The sequence below is a fragment of the Prionailurus viverrinus genome, chromosome D3 (genome assembly GCF_022837055.1).
Source record: "Prionailurus viverrinus isolate Anna chromosome D3, UM_Priviv_1.0, whole genome shotgun sequence".
NCBI lineage: Eukaryota > Metazoa > Chordata > Mammalia > Carnivora > Felidae > Prionailurus > Prionailurus viverrinus.
Genome location: NC_062572.1, coordinates 15,861,422 through 15,876,378, shown reverse-complemented (window position 1 = coordinate 15,876,378; position 14,957 = coordinate 15,861,422). Strand labels below are relative to the sequence as shown.

General features: G+C 44.7%; 1 long non-coding RNA gene across 4 annotated transcripts in view; it reads left to right on the top strand.

Moving 5' to 3' along the window:
- Positions 1-5: 5 nt before the first annotated feature.
- Positions 6-14,957, top strand: part of LOC125149471 (uncharacterized) — a 35,545-nt gene continuing 20,593 nt past the window's right edge. For 2 of the 4 annotated variants that reach the window (XR_007145929.1, XR_007145932.1), the window contains exons 1-2: positions 6-83; positions 14,708-14,886. This is a non-coding gene — a long non-coding RNA (uncharacterized LOC125149471). Of the gene's footprint in view, positions 84-9,711; positions 9,865-14,707; positions 14,887-14,957 lie in introns of all 4 variants that reach the window. The other 2 variants (XR_007145930.1, XR_007145931.1) reach the window with 2 other exon arrangements.

Sequence of the window (14,957 nt, the reverse complement as noted above, 5' to 3'; positions counted from 1 at the left end):
TTCTGAGAGGCACAGGTATACTCCCTGGCCAGTAGTCCCAGCTGAGTCCACCCTTCCGGGTGTCCTGCCAAAGTGCCAGACAGGTGAGTGCAAAGCTACCTGGGAACTGCGTCTCCCGGCTGTAGCTGTTACAGTTCCAGCTGTTAGAGGAGGCGGCAGAGGTGAAACCCCAGCCACGGTGGAGTAAAGACAGATGATGGTCCCCTGGCACCTGGGTGGCTCAGTCGGTTGGGTGTCCGACTTCGGCTCAGGTCATGATCTCACCGTTCATGAGTTTGAGGCCCACGTCGGGCTCTGTGCTGACAGCTCAGAGCCTGGAGCCTGCTTTCGATTCTGAGTGTCCTTCTCTCTCTGCCCCTCCCTGCTCAGACTCTGTCTCTCTCTGGTTCTCAAAATAAATGTAAAAAAAAATTTTTTTTTAATTAAAATATGAGTGGTCCCTGCTGTGCCCTGTCTGAATCCTCAGCCACAGAATTAATGGGCATAAAAAAGTTAAACCACTAAGGTTGGGCTGTGTATTAGTCTGGGACTTCTAGAGAAACAAAAACGATTATATATATATATATATATATACACACACACACACACACGTATATACAGTATATATACAGGTGTGTATATATATATATACTTTATATATACATAAAGTATTAGTATTATAAGGTATAAATTATATATAAGTATAAGGTATGTATATAAGGTATTAGTCTTATATACTACATTATATATAAGGTATTAGTCTGGGTGCTTTAGATAAACAGAACAATAACATATTAATAATATATATTTTTTGAACATAATATATTATGTTCAAAATCTGCAGGGTAAGCTGACAGACTGGGAACTGGAGACCCATGGAAGGGGTGATGCTGCAGCCTGAGTCCCAAGGCAGTCTGCGGGCAGAAGTCCCTTCCTCAAGGGAGATTGGTCTGTTTTCTCATAAAACTGTCAACTGATTGAGTGAGGCCCACCCATATTATGGAAGATTAATTTGTTTTACTCAAAGTCTACTGATTTAAGTGTTAATGTCATCTAAAAAAAAAACCACTTCATGGCAACATGCAGATAAGTGTTTGACCAAATACCTGGGTACTGTGTCCTAGCCAAGTTGGCACATAAAAATAACCATCATTGGCTGGTTTGTTTTACAGCAATAGGTAACTACAACAGCCTGTAACAGCCTGTGTTCTGTGACTTTTCAAGTGGGTGACAATATGCCACATTTTCCAATTTTATTTGGTTAAACTTCCCATCCTCCTTCCCTCTCCCCCTGTTTTTTGTTATGTGTGTGGGGTTTTTTTGTGACAGAGACCTTTTGGTGTTCTCCAGAACACCTCTTAACAAGTTTGAGTGTAGCAGTTAAGAGCAGAATCAGGTTCAATTCTTGACTGTATGAGTTCCTAGCTGTGTGACCTTGATCAATTATTTAACCTCTCTGAGCCTCCATATCTTCATCCATAAAGTGAAATGATCATACTGGCCTCAGTGTTGTCGTGAGGAGTAAATTAAATGAGCCACAGAAAGGGCTCAGACCAGCAACTGGACACACGGATTTTTTTATTCATTAATTAATTAATTAATTCATTCATTTATTCATTTACCAGCAGGGCCCAGATTTTACCGGTCTGTGGTGCTGCTCTTCTTTTTAAGGCCTTAATTGTGATGCTCAGGCTTTCATCCCACTCCATTTCTAGAAGCTTCTCTCCCTTCCAGTTTCTCTTTCTTACTTTCTATTTCCACCCCCTTTTCTTTTTATTTTCCTTTGTAAAATCAGGTTCCCCCGTCATCCCCCGGGAGCACATGCATGTTTCACAAATTCATCTTGTTTGTCACTTCAGCCAGTGTGGCTCTCTGGACCACTGCTTCACATTTCCCATGAGGCACCGCTCTCTCCGCTTCAGCTCCCTTCCTTCTGCCTCCAGCTGCTGCCGCTCTGCCCTCTGCATCTCCCCTCCAGCACAGGACAGACCTTGCTGCCCATGGTGGCAGCAAGAACAGGCTGCAACTTTTATGCTGACTTGACTGGATGTTCCAAGACTGAATGTTCCATGTACCTCCTAGAGGTAACACGCTCAGAACCCACCGACCCAACTCCATGGGCATTTACAGAGCTCCCCCTACCCTGTGAGCATTGCCTGAATGGGAGTTCACCCCGCCTGCCTCCCAGCCTAAGGTTTGCTTTCCTTTTGTTTTGTCTTTTCTTTTTTCTTTAAATTCAAGTTAGTTAACATACAATGCAGTCTTGAGTTCAGGAGTAGAACTCAGTGATCTATCTCTTACATATGACACCCAGTGCTCATCCCAAAAAATGCCCTCCTCAATGCCCGTCACCCATTTAAACCATCACCCTACCCACCTCCCCTACAGCAACCCTCAGTTTGTTCTGTGTATTTAAGAATCTCTTATGGTCTGCCTCCCTCTCTGTTTTTATCTTATTTTTTCTTCCTTCCCCTATGTTCATCTGTTGTGTTTCTCAAATTCCACATATGAGTGAAATCATATGATACCTGTCTTTCTCTGACTGACTTATTTTGCTTTGCGTAATACCCTCCAGTTCCATCCATGTTGTTGCAAATGGCAAGATTTCATTCTTTTTCATTGCTGAGTAGTATTCCATTGTGTGTGTATGTGTGTGTGTGTATACCACACCTTCTGCACAGCAAAGGAAACAATCAACAAAACTAAAAGGCCACTGATGGAATGGGAGAAGATATTTGCAAATGACACATCAGATAAAGGATTAGTATCCAAAATCTATAAAAAACTTACCAAACTCAACACCCAAAAAGCAAATAATCCAGTGAAGAAATGGGCAGAATACATGAATAGACACTTCTCCAAAGAAGACATCCAGATGGCCAACAGATACATGAAAAGATGCTCAACATCCATCATCATCAGAGAAATACAAATCAAAGCCACAATGAGAAACCACCTCACACCTGTCAGAGTGGCTAAAATTAACAACTCAGGAAACAACAGATACTGGCGAGGATGTGGAGAAAGTGGAACCCTCTTGCACTGCTGGTGGGAATGCAAACTGGTGCAGCCACTCTGGAAGACAGAATGGAGGTTCCTCAAAAAATTAAAAATAGATCTACCCTACGACCCAGCAATAGCACTACTAGGAATTTATCCAAAGGATACAGGAGTGCTGATTCATAGGGGCACATACACCCCAATGTTTATAGCAGCGCTATTGACAATAGCTCAACTATGGAAATAGGCTGCCTTTCTGCATCCTCATTGCCTGACCTCATTCCAGGATGTCTGTCAGTCAGTGGGAATTTCCATTCCTTTAAGGGGGGCCCACCAGCAGATGGTGGGCCCTTTGCTCTCTGCTGGACACTTAATATTGTTATTGTACCTTTTTCCCCCTAGGCTGAGGTTAAGAGAAATGAGAGTGAGATCAGGATGACATTCCCACATTCTAGCCCATGTGTGCCTGCAGGACTGTGCTATTACACTCTTGAAAAGAATCTCCTCAAGGTCAACTTTCCTCCTCCCATTGGATGGTTGGAGATGAATTTGTCCAATGCAGTAGCCATAGCCTCCTGTGGCTATTGAGCACCTGAAATGTGGCGAGTCCAAACTGAGACGTGGTGTAAGTATAAAACACATGTGAGTTTCAAAAACAGTACTAAAAAATAGGATGTCAAAATTTCTCAACAGTGCTTATATTGATTACATGTCAAAAGACAATATTTTTTGTATATTAAATGAAATAAAATATCTTACTAAAATTAATTTCACTAATTCCCTTTAAAAAAAACGTGGCTCTTAGAAAATCTAAGAATGCATATGTGACTAGTGTTATATTTGTATTGGGCAACCGTGTTGCAGAAGGTACTCAGAGTAGAATCTGGGGCATATTCAACAGCTTCCAGATGAATAAGCCTCTGAATAACAGAACTAGGTAAGGAAGGGAATTTGCTAAGACCCAAGGAAGTTCTAGAGATCTGGGGCCACTCTCCTAACCTGGCCACCACCCCCCCACCCCCGAGCCCTCCCCTCACCCTCTCAAGTGCAAGTGCTTCCATACCTGGAATGCTCTTCCATCCTCTCTGCCTTCTACCTCCACGTGGCTCACTCCTTTTCTTTTCTTCTAGAGTTAGCCCCTCCCACTTTCATCCCCTCTGAGAGGTATTTACTGACTCCCCAACTCCTGCTAAAGATGTCATCCTGCTAAAAATATCATCCTCAGAGGCGCCTGAGTGGCTCAGTCAATTAAGCAACCAACTTCAACTCAGGTCATGGTCTTGCGGTTCATGAGTTCGAGCCCCATGTCGGGCTCTGTGTTGACAGCTCGGAGCCTGGAGCCTGCTTTGGATTCTGTGTCTCCCTCTCTCTCTGCCCCTTTCCCATTCATGCTCTGTCTCTCTCTTGCAAAAATAAATAAACATTAAAAAAATTTTTTAAATGTCATCCCCAAAGTGCCCACTCAACCCTACTATTCTCTTCCTGACATTTCCTTCCAAAATTCTCTTGCTTATTTAATTGCTTATCATATGTGTTCCCAGCTAAAGTATAAGTTCCATGAATACACAGGTCTTGTCTATCTTGTGTCTTCTCATGCCTCAGAGTCTGGCACAAAGTAGGCTTTCAAAAAAATTTTTTTTTGATGAATGAATGAATGAGTGGAAAACATGAATTCTCATTGTTCAGTTTTGAAGCTTTGTGTGAATTTGCAATTTAATCTTCTTCTCCTTACTCCAAGACTTCAGCAAAGTGTACAGACATGTTTTGGGTGAGTGGATTCTTTTTATGTGTGGCAGGTATGGAAAAGGGCTGAGCTTCACACTGGAATCAATGTTGTATTGAGCAGTGAAAACCCATATGGCAATGGGTATCCAAAATGAAGAATGACCATGGTAGCAGAAGCCCCAGCAGCATGCAAGAGTCTGGGCGGGCAGGGGTAGGGGCAGATCTTAGGAGTCTCTTAGGGCTTGAAGTGAGACATGAGCCAACCACCTGGCTTGACATCTTCCTCAAAGGATGTTGTATTAGTTTCTAGGGCTGTCATAAATAACAAAAAACTAACAGTAAAAAAAAACCCCACCACAACTATGTGACTTCAACAACAGAAACTTAATGTCTCACAGTTCTGGAGGCTAGAAATCCAAGATCAAGGTATCAATATAAGGTTGGTTTCTTCTGAGGACTATATGGGAAAATCCATTCCATGCTTCTGTCCTTGGTTTAGAGATGATTATCTTCATGTTCACATGACATTCTTCCTGTATGTGTGTCTGTGTCCAAACTTCTCTGTCTCATAAGGATATCTGTCATATTGGACTGGGCTCTTAGCCCAGTCTAATGACCTCACTTTAACTTGATTACCTCTGTAAAGACCCTGTCTCCAAATAAGGTCACATTCTGAGGTCCTGGGGGTTAGGACATCACCATATAAACTGGGGAGGAGGGGGAATAACACAGTTCAGCCCATAATAGATGCTAAAGGACAACTTCCAAGCTGCCCCAGGAAGATTGTCTTCTACAATCTCTACCCCAGCATAATACTCTGTTGGTCATCCATTGTTTTCATCTGCCCAGCATCCATCTCCCATCTTCTGGGTACAGCACCTAGAGTTTTCTTTGGGGACTCACCCACCTGACATCCTTGTCTGTATGGTTCAAATAGAATTGGTCTTATACTCCATATACAGCCTTGGGCATGTGACCCAGATCTGGCCAATCAGTGTATTTCTTCCTTCCCTCAGTGATTGGTTCAAGTGTGGGAACATGATCAAAACTGATCCAGTGGCACTCAATTCTAGGAGTTGATAGGTTGGAGACTTGAGAATACTGGGGACCTTCTTTCCCAAGGGAAAGAAGCCAACAGAGAAACACAGGTGAGAGGAGGTATAGAGTGAGCCTGAGCTCAGTGACATGCTTGAAGCCCCTGCATTGAACTGTACCTGAACATAGCTTTAATGGTCACCTTTTCAGTTACAGGAGCCGGTACGCTCCTTTTTTGGCTTAATGCCATTTCAATGTGAGTTTAAATAATTTGTAACCAAAAGCCAATGAAACGTCACCTCCTCTCTGCTCCTATCTGTGTGCCTTGGTCATCCTAGATGGCCCACAACAGGACAATTTCACCAGGAAAAGAGAATTTCTTTCAAGCTTCCTGCATTGTCTCCAAAGAGCCTGGTTTAAAGCCCCAGTGGAGATACTTAAGATTGGCCAATGAGAGCAAGGAGCCAGGGTGGTGAATGTGTGCCAACAAACAATTCAAGCAGGCGAGACTCTTGGGGTTTTATAATTATGTGAAAAAAACCCCGAGATTTCTGTAAGGCAGGGGGTCAGCAAATTAAAATTCTCCCAGGAGCTAAGGGCTTCTGAATGCTTGTTTCTGATAATCTTGTTTATATCCTGGGGTAAATAAATCTGTCTTTTGTTCTGTGTTATTCAACTCTCAGCACTGTTTGTAATTAAAGGGGTGGAGGGTGGAGACATGAGTGAGTTCTTTAATTGGCTCTGTTCTGGGTGACAGGGAGTAAGAAACAAAGGCCCTCGTGGGCAGGAGTTGTGGGGGGGTGGCCTGCTCTGCCCTGGGAAATGGTGATAAAACCCTGGGCAGCTGGTGATCAAGTGGCAAAGGGTGGAAATCCATCGTCATTAGCGTGATCGATGAGCCCTGGCTGAGCCTCTGCCAGTCTGTGCTGGGGTCCCCCTGAGACACAGAACCAGAGTGAATGTCTGGCTTCAGAAGTCACCCCCGTGCCAAGAGGTAGAATACCTCTCCTGGTGGACTTATTAATCACCCTCCGCTTTCCTTCAGCCGCGTCTCTGGGGGGTGAAAGGGATGACAAGGTAAAGCACACAGTCCTACTAGATGGTCAGCTAAGCCCCGCTTGTGACACGATAGAAAAAGGCTAATAAGCACAAACGATAATAACAGATACAACAGACACAACGGCTAACGGGTGTCGTGCACCTTCTGTGTGCCAGACCTAATGGTGAGAGCAATACCTACATGATTGTTTTTCTTTTCTTTTTGGTTTCTTTTCTTTTGATGACTTCTTTCAGTGCTCTCAGGAATTCTGTGTTACTGGCATAATCATCTGCATTTTGGGGATGAAGAAATTGAGACCCAGAGAGAGGTGAAATAACTTGCCAAGGGTCCCCCAGAGGATGCAACTCGTATTCATAGCTAACATTATGCCTCTCTTACGCCTTCAGGGAGCTCTGCTCTGCGTTTCTCTAGCTTTTCTAACTCTTTGACCCAGTCTTATACTCTCTCCGAGTCTCAGAGTCTTATCGGTAAAATGGGGATAAGAACACTTTGATTTTTTTTTATTTATTTGTTTATTAAAGTTTATTTATTTATTTTGAGAGGACACTTTGAGTAGGGGAGGGGCAGAGACAGGGGAAGACAGAGAGAGAGATAGAGAGAGAGAGAATCCTAAGCAGGCTCCACACTGCCAGCACAGAGCCCAAGGTGGGGCTCGAACTCACGAAACTGCGAGATTATGACCTGAGCCCAAACTGACAGTTGGATGCTTAACTGACTGAGCCTCCCAGGCTCCCTGAGAACACTTTTATACAGCAGGATGCTTGGATGCAAAGAATGGAAACAGACACTGGTTAACTTAAGCAACCATGAAATGTTCTGGAAGGATATGGGGGAGCTCATGGAACTCTTGATTTCTTCTGGTTTTGTGGAGGGAACAGGTCAAGCTTCTGCCAGGAATCACCCAATGGAGGATTTTTCTCCAAGAAAGGGTGTTCAGATGTTGAATAGCCAAAATTACCCTCCCCTGACTTTCTAATAAGGCTGTGTGGTGATGGATGTCTTTAGTATCAGACATGACACACAGTAAATGCCCAGTGAATGGTAATTATTATTATTCTTATTAATAATAATGTCCAGAAAGATGCAGCTCAGTCTGTCTGCATGTCTGCTGTATCAATTCTGGGCCGCTTTTCCTGTGGGATGATTTAGATGTCCTTTATGAACAGAGATATAAATGAAACTAACATATCCTCGAGACAGAAGGATGCTGGCATGTCTTCAGATTGGTCACTAAAGCGTGTCCTAAATTGGGAAGAAATCAAAACAGATTGCATCTAATTTCTCACTGTTCCAAGCAAGAAATTACCTTTTTAAAGGAAACACCATGACTTCCAAGCTGTTTGCAAACAGTTTTTGTGAAGTGTCTTGTCTTGGGCTTGGCTTGTTTTTCTTCGTTAGATTATCCCCATGGGGATAGCTGGGTTTTTCAGAGACAAGAGGCACACGGAATCCACTTTTCTCACTTCTTCCTCATGCTATTAGGTATGAGGGAGAGCCCCCACCCCCCACTCCCCACAGGTAGCTGATGAGTTATTACAGGGAAAGCATGGGCTTTGGAGCCAGAGACTTGGGTTCAAATCCTGGATCTGGCGTTTCCTGCTATATAGCCTTAGGCAAGTCGCTTTACCTCTGTGGACCTCCGTTTCCTCATCTTAAAAATGAGGTAATCATTGGGACGCCTGGGTGGCTCAGTCAGTTAAGTGTCCGACTTTGGCTCAGGTCATGATCTCATTCATAGTTTGAGTTTGAGCCCCACGCTGGGCTCTGTGCTGACAGCCCAGAGCCTGGAGCCTGCTTCGGATCTGTCTCTCCCCTTCTCTCTCTGCCCCCACCTCTGCTTGTGCTCTGTCTCTGTCTCTCTCAAAAATAAGTAAACATTAAAAAAAAAAAAGGTAATCATTATTTACTTCCTAGAATTTGTAGTGGCCTACAGTAACTGTTGTTTTTGTCCAAAGCCGCCGCTACCCCTGTGACACCTTTGCAGGAATTAGAAAAAGGCATCCTTTCTTCCAGCAGATGTACTGGGGGCCAGGGTGCATGGCTGGCTGAGTAGAGCACAGGCAGGATTTTATTTCCTACTTAACCCCTCAGCTGGCACCCTTGTGCAGCATGAAACCTGCCCAACTGTTCATAGTGCCTTATTTTTATCCGCTTATTAAGCTTTTTAAACTTTTCTCCTATGAACAGACACAGACCTCTGGTCAAAAGGAGGAGAACATAACCCAATTCTGGCCAAATCATCTGACCACAAACAGTGATTGCTGCAAGAGAGAGGCATGCGATCTAAACAGTCCAACCAGAGTTTTCCCTGGGAACCGATATACACATGCTGGGAGAAAGCACCATTTTATACCTATTGGGAACGTGGCAGCCATGTTCCTCTTCATATGGAACAGGCCTGTCTCTAGTAGGAGGAAATGGGACCAATAGGCAAAGACAGATAGATAGAAGTAAAAATGAGACATGAGAGAGGAAGTTTCTGGAGCCTGTTGGCTGACCTCAGTTCTCCTCTTAGTTACATGAGCCCAAATAAGTCTATTTTTGCTTAAGCTAGTGTGGGTTGGTTGTCTGACCCTTGCAAGCAAGACCGTCCTGATAATTGAGGAGTTGTTCTAAGATGTATTGTGTACGGGAAAAACCCTAGCTCTTGGGGCACTTCATAAATAATAGTTGTTCTAATGGTCACGCCACACCACATGAAATTCCCACCAGTTTGCTTCTTTGGAGTGAACAGAAAAAAAAAATGCTTTATTCGATTTGGCGTGTCAGATATTGTCACCAGTCCTTGAGCACATGCCCGTGACAGACATCAGTAACTCATTAGTGGAAACCATGAACTGATAAGGCTGTGGTGTTTTTCAGTTGTTGACTATTTTGTTTGGTTGTTTTGCTTTGCCTGGGAATGGTCTCAGAGTCCTGCTAACAGGTGCTCCAGGCGGCGGCTGCTAATCATTTGGAAATGAAACAGGAGATGAAACCGAACATTTTGATTTTAAGCAATTTGTGACAAAATCCATGGCAATTCCTTTTTCAAGCCTCCAACTCATGGAAGCACGCCAAAGGAGGTGAGAAAATGTTGCTTTAAATTAATGCCAGAAAATAAGGGGCTCAGAATAACGGCACCGAAGCCTCAATGGCTAATGAAGTTTGGCAGAAGGTTTTTGTGAGCATGTGTAGGGCACCTGGGTCAACAGGCAAGCGAATTCCCAAAGATGTAAGACGAGATTAGCTCAGCTCCGCCATTGTGTCCGGGGCAAATCTCACTTCCTCGTGGGATTCTGGGGAGGCGGAGGGGGTCTTGGTGAATTTTCCAGCCAGAGGAAGGCTTTGTGGTGGAATAGAAAAAGAACAAAATAAAAGTCAACGAAACAAAACACTCCAGATTTTTCTGCCCAGCTTAGAGAAGTCCAAGATCTACCACTGACCACTGAGTATATTTGGCCACTGAGGGATCAAATTTGATACTAGAGAGTGTAGATGGATATTTTATTTCGGACACACCTTACATATTATTTTTTTTAATTTTTAATGCTTTTTTATTTTTGAGAGAGAGAGAGAGAGACAGAGTGCAAGTGGAGAAGGGTCAGAGAGAGAGGGAGACGCAGAATCCCAAGGAGGCTCCAGGTCTGAGCTGTCAGCACAAAGCCCAACATGAGGCTTGAACTCACCAACCTTGAGATCGTGCCTGAGCTGAAGTCGGATGCTTAATGGACTGAGCCACCCAGGGGCCCCCACCTTACATTTTCTAATGTGTTTCATTGTAGTGAGATGCAGAATTTTGATTGGGTGCTTAGCAAGGGTTTATTTTTCACCATATTGGTTCCTGGAGAAGCACCTGTTTATGTAGCATAAAAGCACAGACAAAAAGCTCTTAATAACTGCTTTCAATTACTGATCACTTACTGTATGCTGAGGTTTTTATGCCCAGGTTATTTTTTTTTAAGTTTTTTAAAAAACTTATTTATTTTGAGAGAGAGAGAGAGAGAGAAAGAGAATGAGTGGGGGAGGAGCAGAGAGAAAGGGAGAGAGAGAGAGAAAGAGAGAATGAATCCCAAGCAGGCTCCATGCTGTCAGCACAGAGCCAGATGTGGGGCTCAAACTCACAAACCTTGAGATCATGACCTAAGCCAAAATCAAGAGTCGGATACTTAAATGACCGAGTCACCCAGGCGCCCTTATTTTTAATCCTTACAACAAACTTGACAAAGCAGCATTTTAACCCCAATTTTACAGATGGAGAACTTCTGAGATTTAGAGTGGTTACTCTTCGCCAGCATTTGAAGGCAAGTCTTTCTCATGTGATGTTCTTGCTATTTCTGCCGTCATGTGCCACGTGGCTTATACCATTCTTTCAAAACAAATTATAAAAGTAAGGCAAAGAGTAGGGATGTACATAAAGTAAAAGAAAAACAAAAAACACCCCCCCCCCCCGAAGGCCTCCCCTCATTAACTAGGTCTTCTCATCCCTATTTCCCAGAGGTAACCTATAGCACTAGTTGGGTGTATGTCTTTCAAGATCTCAGATAATGCCACAAATAATACATGTGCATCATAGGAAAGTCAGAAAATGCAGATAAGCAGAAAGAAAGATAAGGTGCCGAAACTCAGAGATAACCGGGGAGAACCTACTGATGTATTTCCCTCCTGCGCTGTGTGTGTGCTTGCGCGCATGCGCTTTTTCAGAAGCACCCCTACCTGTCACGTGACCGGTCCTGTGGGAAACACGGATGAGACTCCTCCCGAGGGCCCACAGTCTAGTGGTAGCAGAAGAGTTGCGGCCTATTCTTCGCCATTTCAGGGACTTCTGCCTTCGTTTTTCCTGTGGGGCATGAGGATGGGACGGGAGGCCCCTAAGAGGGGTGGAGTGTGGACAGTGTGCTCACTTCCTGCGGGTGAGGTCACATGTGAAGTCCTCACAGCCATTCTATGATACTGTTCCCATTCTACATATGAGGGGACTGAGGCTCCGGGAGGTCGCACAGCTCTAAGTGGCAGGGCTCCAGTGCTGTTTTCCCTGCCACTCAGCCCTCACCTGCTACAGCCTTCCTGGGGTGGTCAGCCCCTATCCACAGAGAAGAGGGGTGAGTCCGTGACTGCAGGGCTGTGGGAGGGATGCGGGCCTGTGGAGGTTCAGAAGCAGCCTTTAGAACTGGGGAGAGCTGGATTTGAATCTCAGCCCTGCCTCTTCCGATCTATGTGCCCTTGGGCAGGTGAGTTCACCTCTCTGGGCCTCAGCACATCTGTTAAATGGGGACCGTTACCCTGCTTGCCTCTTAGGGTCACTGTGACGGTTAAAGGGGCCGGTGTCAGTGAAGTGAGCCTATAAACTGCTCAGCACAAAGCAAATTGCTCAATAATCAGTGTTGCTGATTGTTGTTACTAGGGGTGCTTCTGGGAAGCCTTTGATTCAAGGACAGTTACCTCTCTCTGATAGGATGAGGTGACACCCCCTCCACGCCAGGGGCTGTGGCTCTACTTTTGTGTCTGATTGCCTTTGGGCACAGGCTGCTGGCGCCACTGTTCCAGGCACTTTGCAAGAAACAAAACCTGGTTCTGGCTTTGGGCTTCTGCTCCCCCGGACCTCTTCATCTGAAATCCTCTCTTTTCTCTGCTTTCCTGATACCAACCTGCCTAGCGCCTGACACGGGGGTTTGACACTCAGTAAATGATTGTTGAAGATTGAATAAATGATGGAAACATGAAAGGCCTGGCAGATAGAAAGAGGCAGCTGGGGGATGTTGAGAAACTCACTTCTCAGGGCTGGAGGGCCATCTGTGTGTAATGAGGATAATAATGCCCACCTCGCTGGGTTCTCGGGAGGGGTGAGTGGATGCCATATACAAGGTGCAGGCACAGCATTCAGACAGTGGTAGCTGCAATTGTTACTTTCTCTGACCCTCCTTTTTCCTTCTCTGGGCACTTTCCATGCCAGAGATGCACTTTGCCACGTGGGGTTGAGTCGGACAAGGTTGAGTTGAGTCGGACAAGGGGTAGGCACCCTTTTCTGTTCTGATCACTCCCTGATGCTTAGGAGAGAATTAGAGCACTTCTACTTGGCAGCCAGCTGCTTCACCTTCATGGCCCTGTCCTGCTTCCTTTTAGCCTTGTCCCTAACCATTCCCGCCCACACCCTGTGGCCTGTCCCCTCCACTCCTCTAAAGCACTCTGCTTCCCTTCCATGTTCTTTCTGTAGCTTAGAATTCTGTTGGTTCAACAACGTGAAGATTAATCAAAGGAAACCTCCTTAAAATGGAGTCAGACGGCCAGCAGGGGGAGCTCTCACACCCTACTACTTAGAATCAATTGCAGACCCAACAGAATGAGAGACAGTTACAAGTGATAGTACTTTACTATCCTAAAGGAGGAAGAAAAATTCTCTCCTCCCTCAGCAACAGCCCAGCCAATGAGAGACAGTCACAGCTCAGCCAATGAGACGCCAGTACACTTCGAACCCCCAGTTTACTCCAATGGACTTTTTGTTTACAACAGCCCTTCCAACTACCGCCCCCACCCCTCGCCTTCTCCTCTATAAAAGACGTTCCTCCCCTTCCTTCTCGGCCCCTGTTTGTGGTTTTGCCATAGCCTGCTTGTCTGGGATTGTGATTCTCTGCTTTTTTTCCAAATAAACCCATTTTTGCTGCTAAAATAACTGACAGTTTAATTTTTAAGGTTAATGAGAGCAAAAACTAAACAGTTGGGGTATTTGGCCAGAATTCACAAAAAGTGTCCAAGTTGATCAGTTTTGCTTAACAGAGCAAATTTGATCCAATGGAGTCTGGACAGAAAGTTGGCCAACAACCACAATGGACTGGAACCACAGATTTCCTCCGTGACACAGCAGGGGTCTGTGGAAGCAACAGTGTGACTAACCTGAGTTCTCTGGCCATTCATCCATTCTCAGAACAACCCTATGAGAGAGGACGTTCTCACTGGCTCCATTTCACAGATGGAAGAGCGGAGGCTCAAATAAACTACGATGTAGAAAACCGACCTGGAGAAATTTGGCTTGAAACAAAAGATGCGTCTATTCTCTTTGACATGTGGGAAGCACGTGAAAATGTTGGGTTTGCCCCATTGGGAACCGGGATGCTAAATTTGATTTTAGCTGTAAAGCTGACGTGTCATGCAAGATTACTTTCCCTCAGGACCAACTGGAGGCAGAATTAGAGCATGAGGAGACTGCAGAAGGGATCTTCTTATCTGATAATGAAAAAGTATTTTCGGCTCTGACAATGTCTGTGGACTGTGTCACTAAGGATTTTTACCAAAAATGGGAAACGTCTTTTGAGTAGATGAAAGATCTGGCCATTTTTGCACTGAATTCTGTAAGAGAACCAGAAATGTCTGAACACAACGGTGAGGAAATGAGACAATGTCAATAGAAAATGATGATGATGGCAGCTACCGTTCTAGTCACTGGAACCAGCACGTTAAATATGGTTCTGTTTCCCTCCAACTGGGAGGTAGGTATTTTTATCTTCACGTTTCAGATGAGGGAGCTGACCCTCAGAGAGTGAAGTGATCTACCCGAGGTCACACAGCTAGTAAGTAGCAGAGCTAGGATTCAAACCAGGATTTGTGTGAATTTAAAGCCCAATCTCCTTCTGTATCCAGCCCTAGGCTAGATTCCTGGGATTCAAATACGAAATCAGATTCCAAAGTGAAATAAACATTGCTAAGAGAGTCAGTCAAAATAGAGATAATGTAGCCTCTGTTAACTAAATAGCCAATTGTGTAGTAGATAGTTTGACTCTCTCAGCACCAGTCAAAATTCTTTCAAAACAAATTAAGCAAACTTGTGGGTTTTGCCTTGATGAGCCTTCACTCCCCTCTGGGAAGGTCTGTCCATTCTGACTCCTGGCTTGCAATCCTGAAGACCCCAAATAAATGCTTTTGGTTGCTTCACAGACTCCTCCTGGTTGACACAAAAAGGACTTGAGACCCCGTCCCTGCCCTCAAGGAGCTCCTGTCCTGCAGAACAAAGAGCTATAGCTCAATGAAGAAGTTTCCCGTGGATCCGTGATGCATGCGTAGAAAAAGCACATCTCCATCGCTTTCCAGTACGAAAGAAGGCTGGAAATGCACAGGTTGTGTGTAGAAATCCCTTTGTCTCAGTTCTGATTTTATTTTGTCAGCACCTGCCTGGGATCTGAGCTCC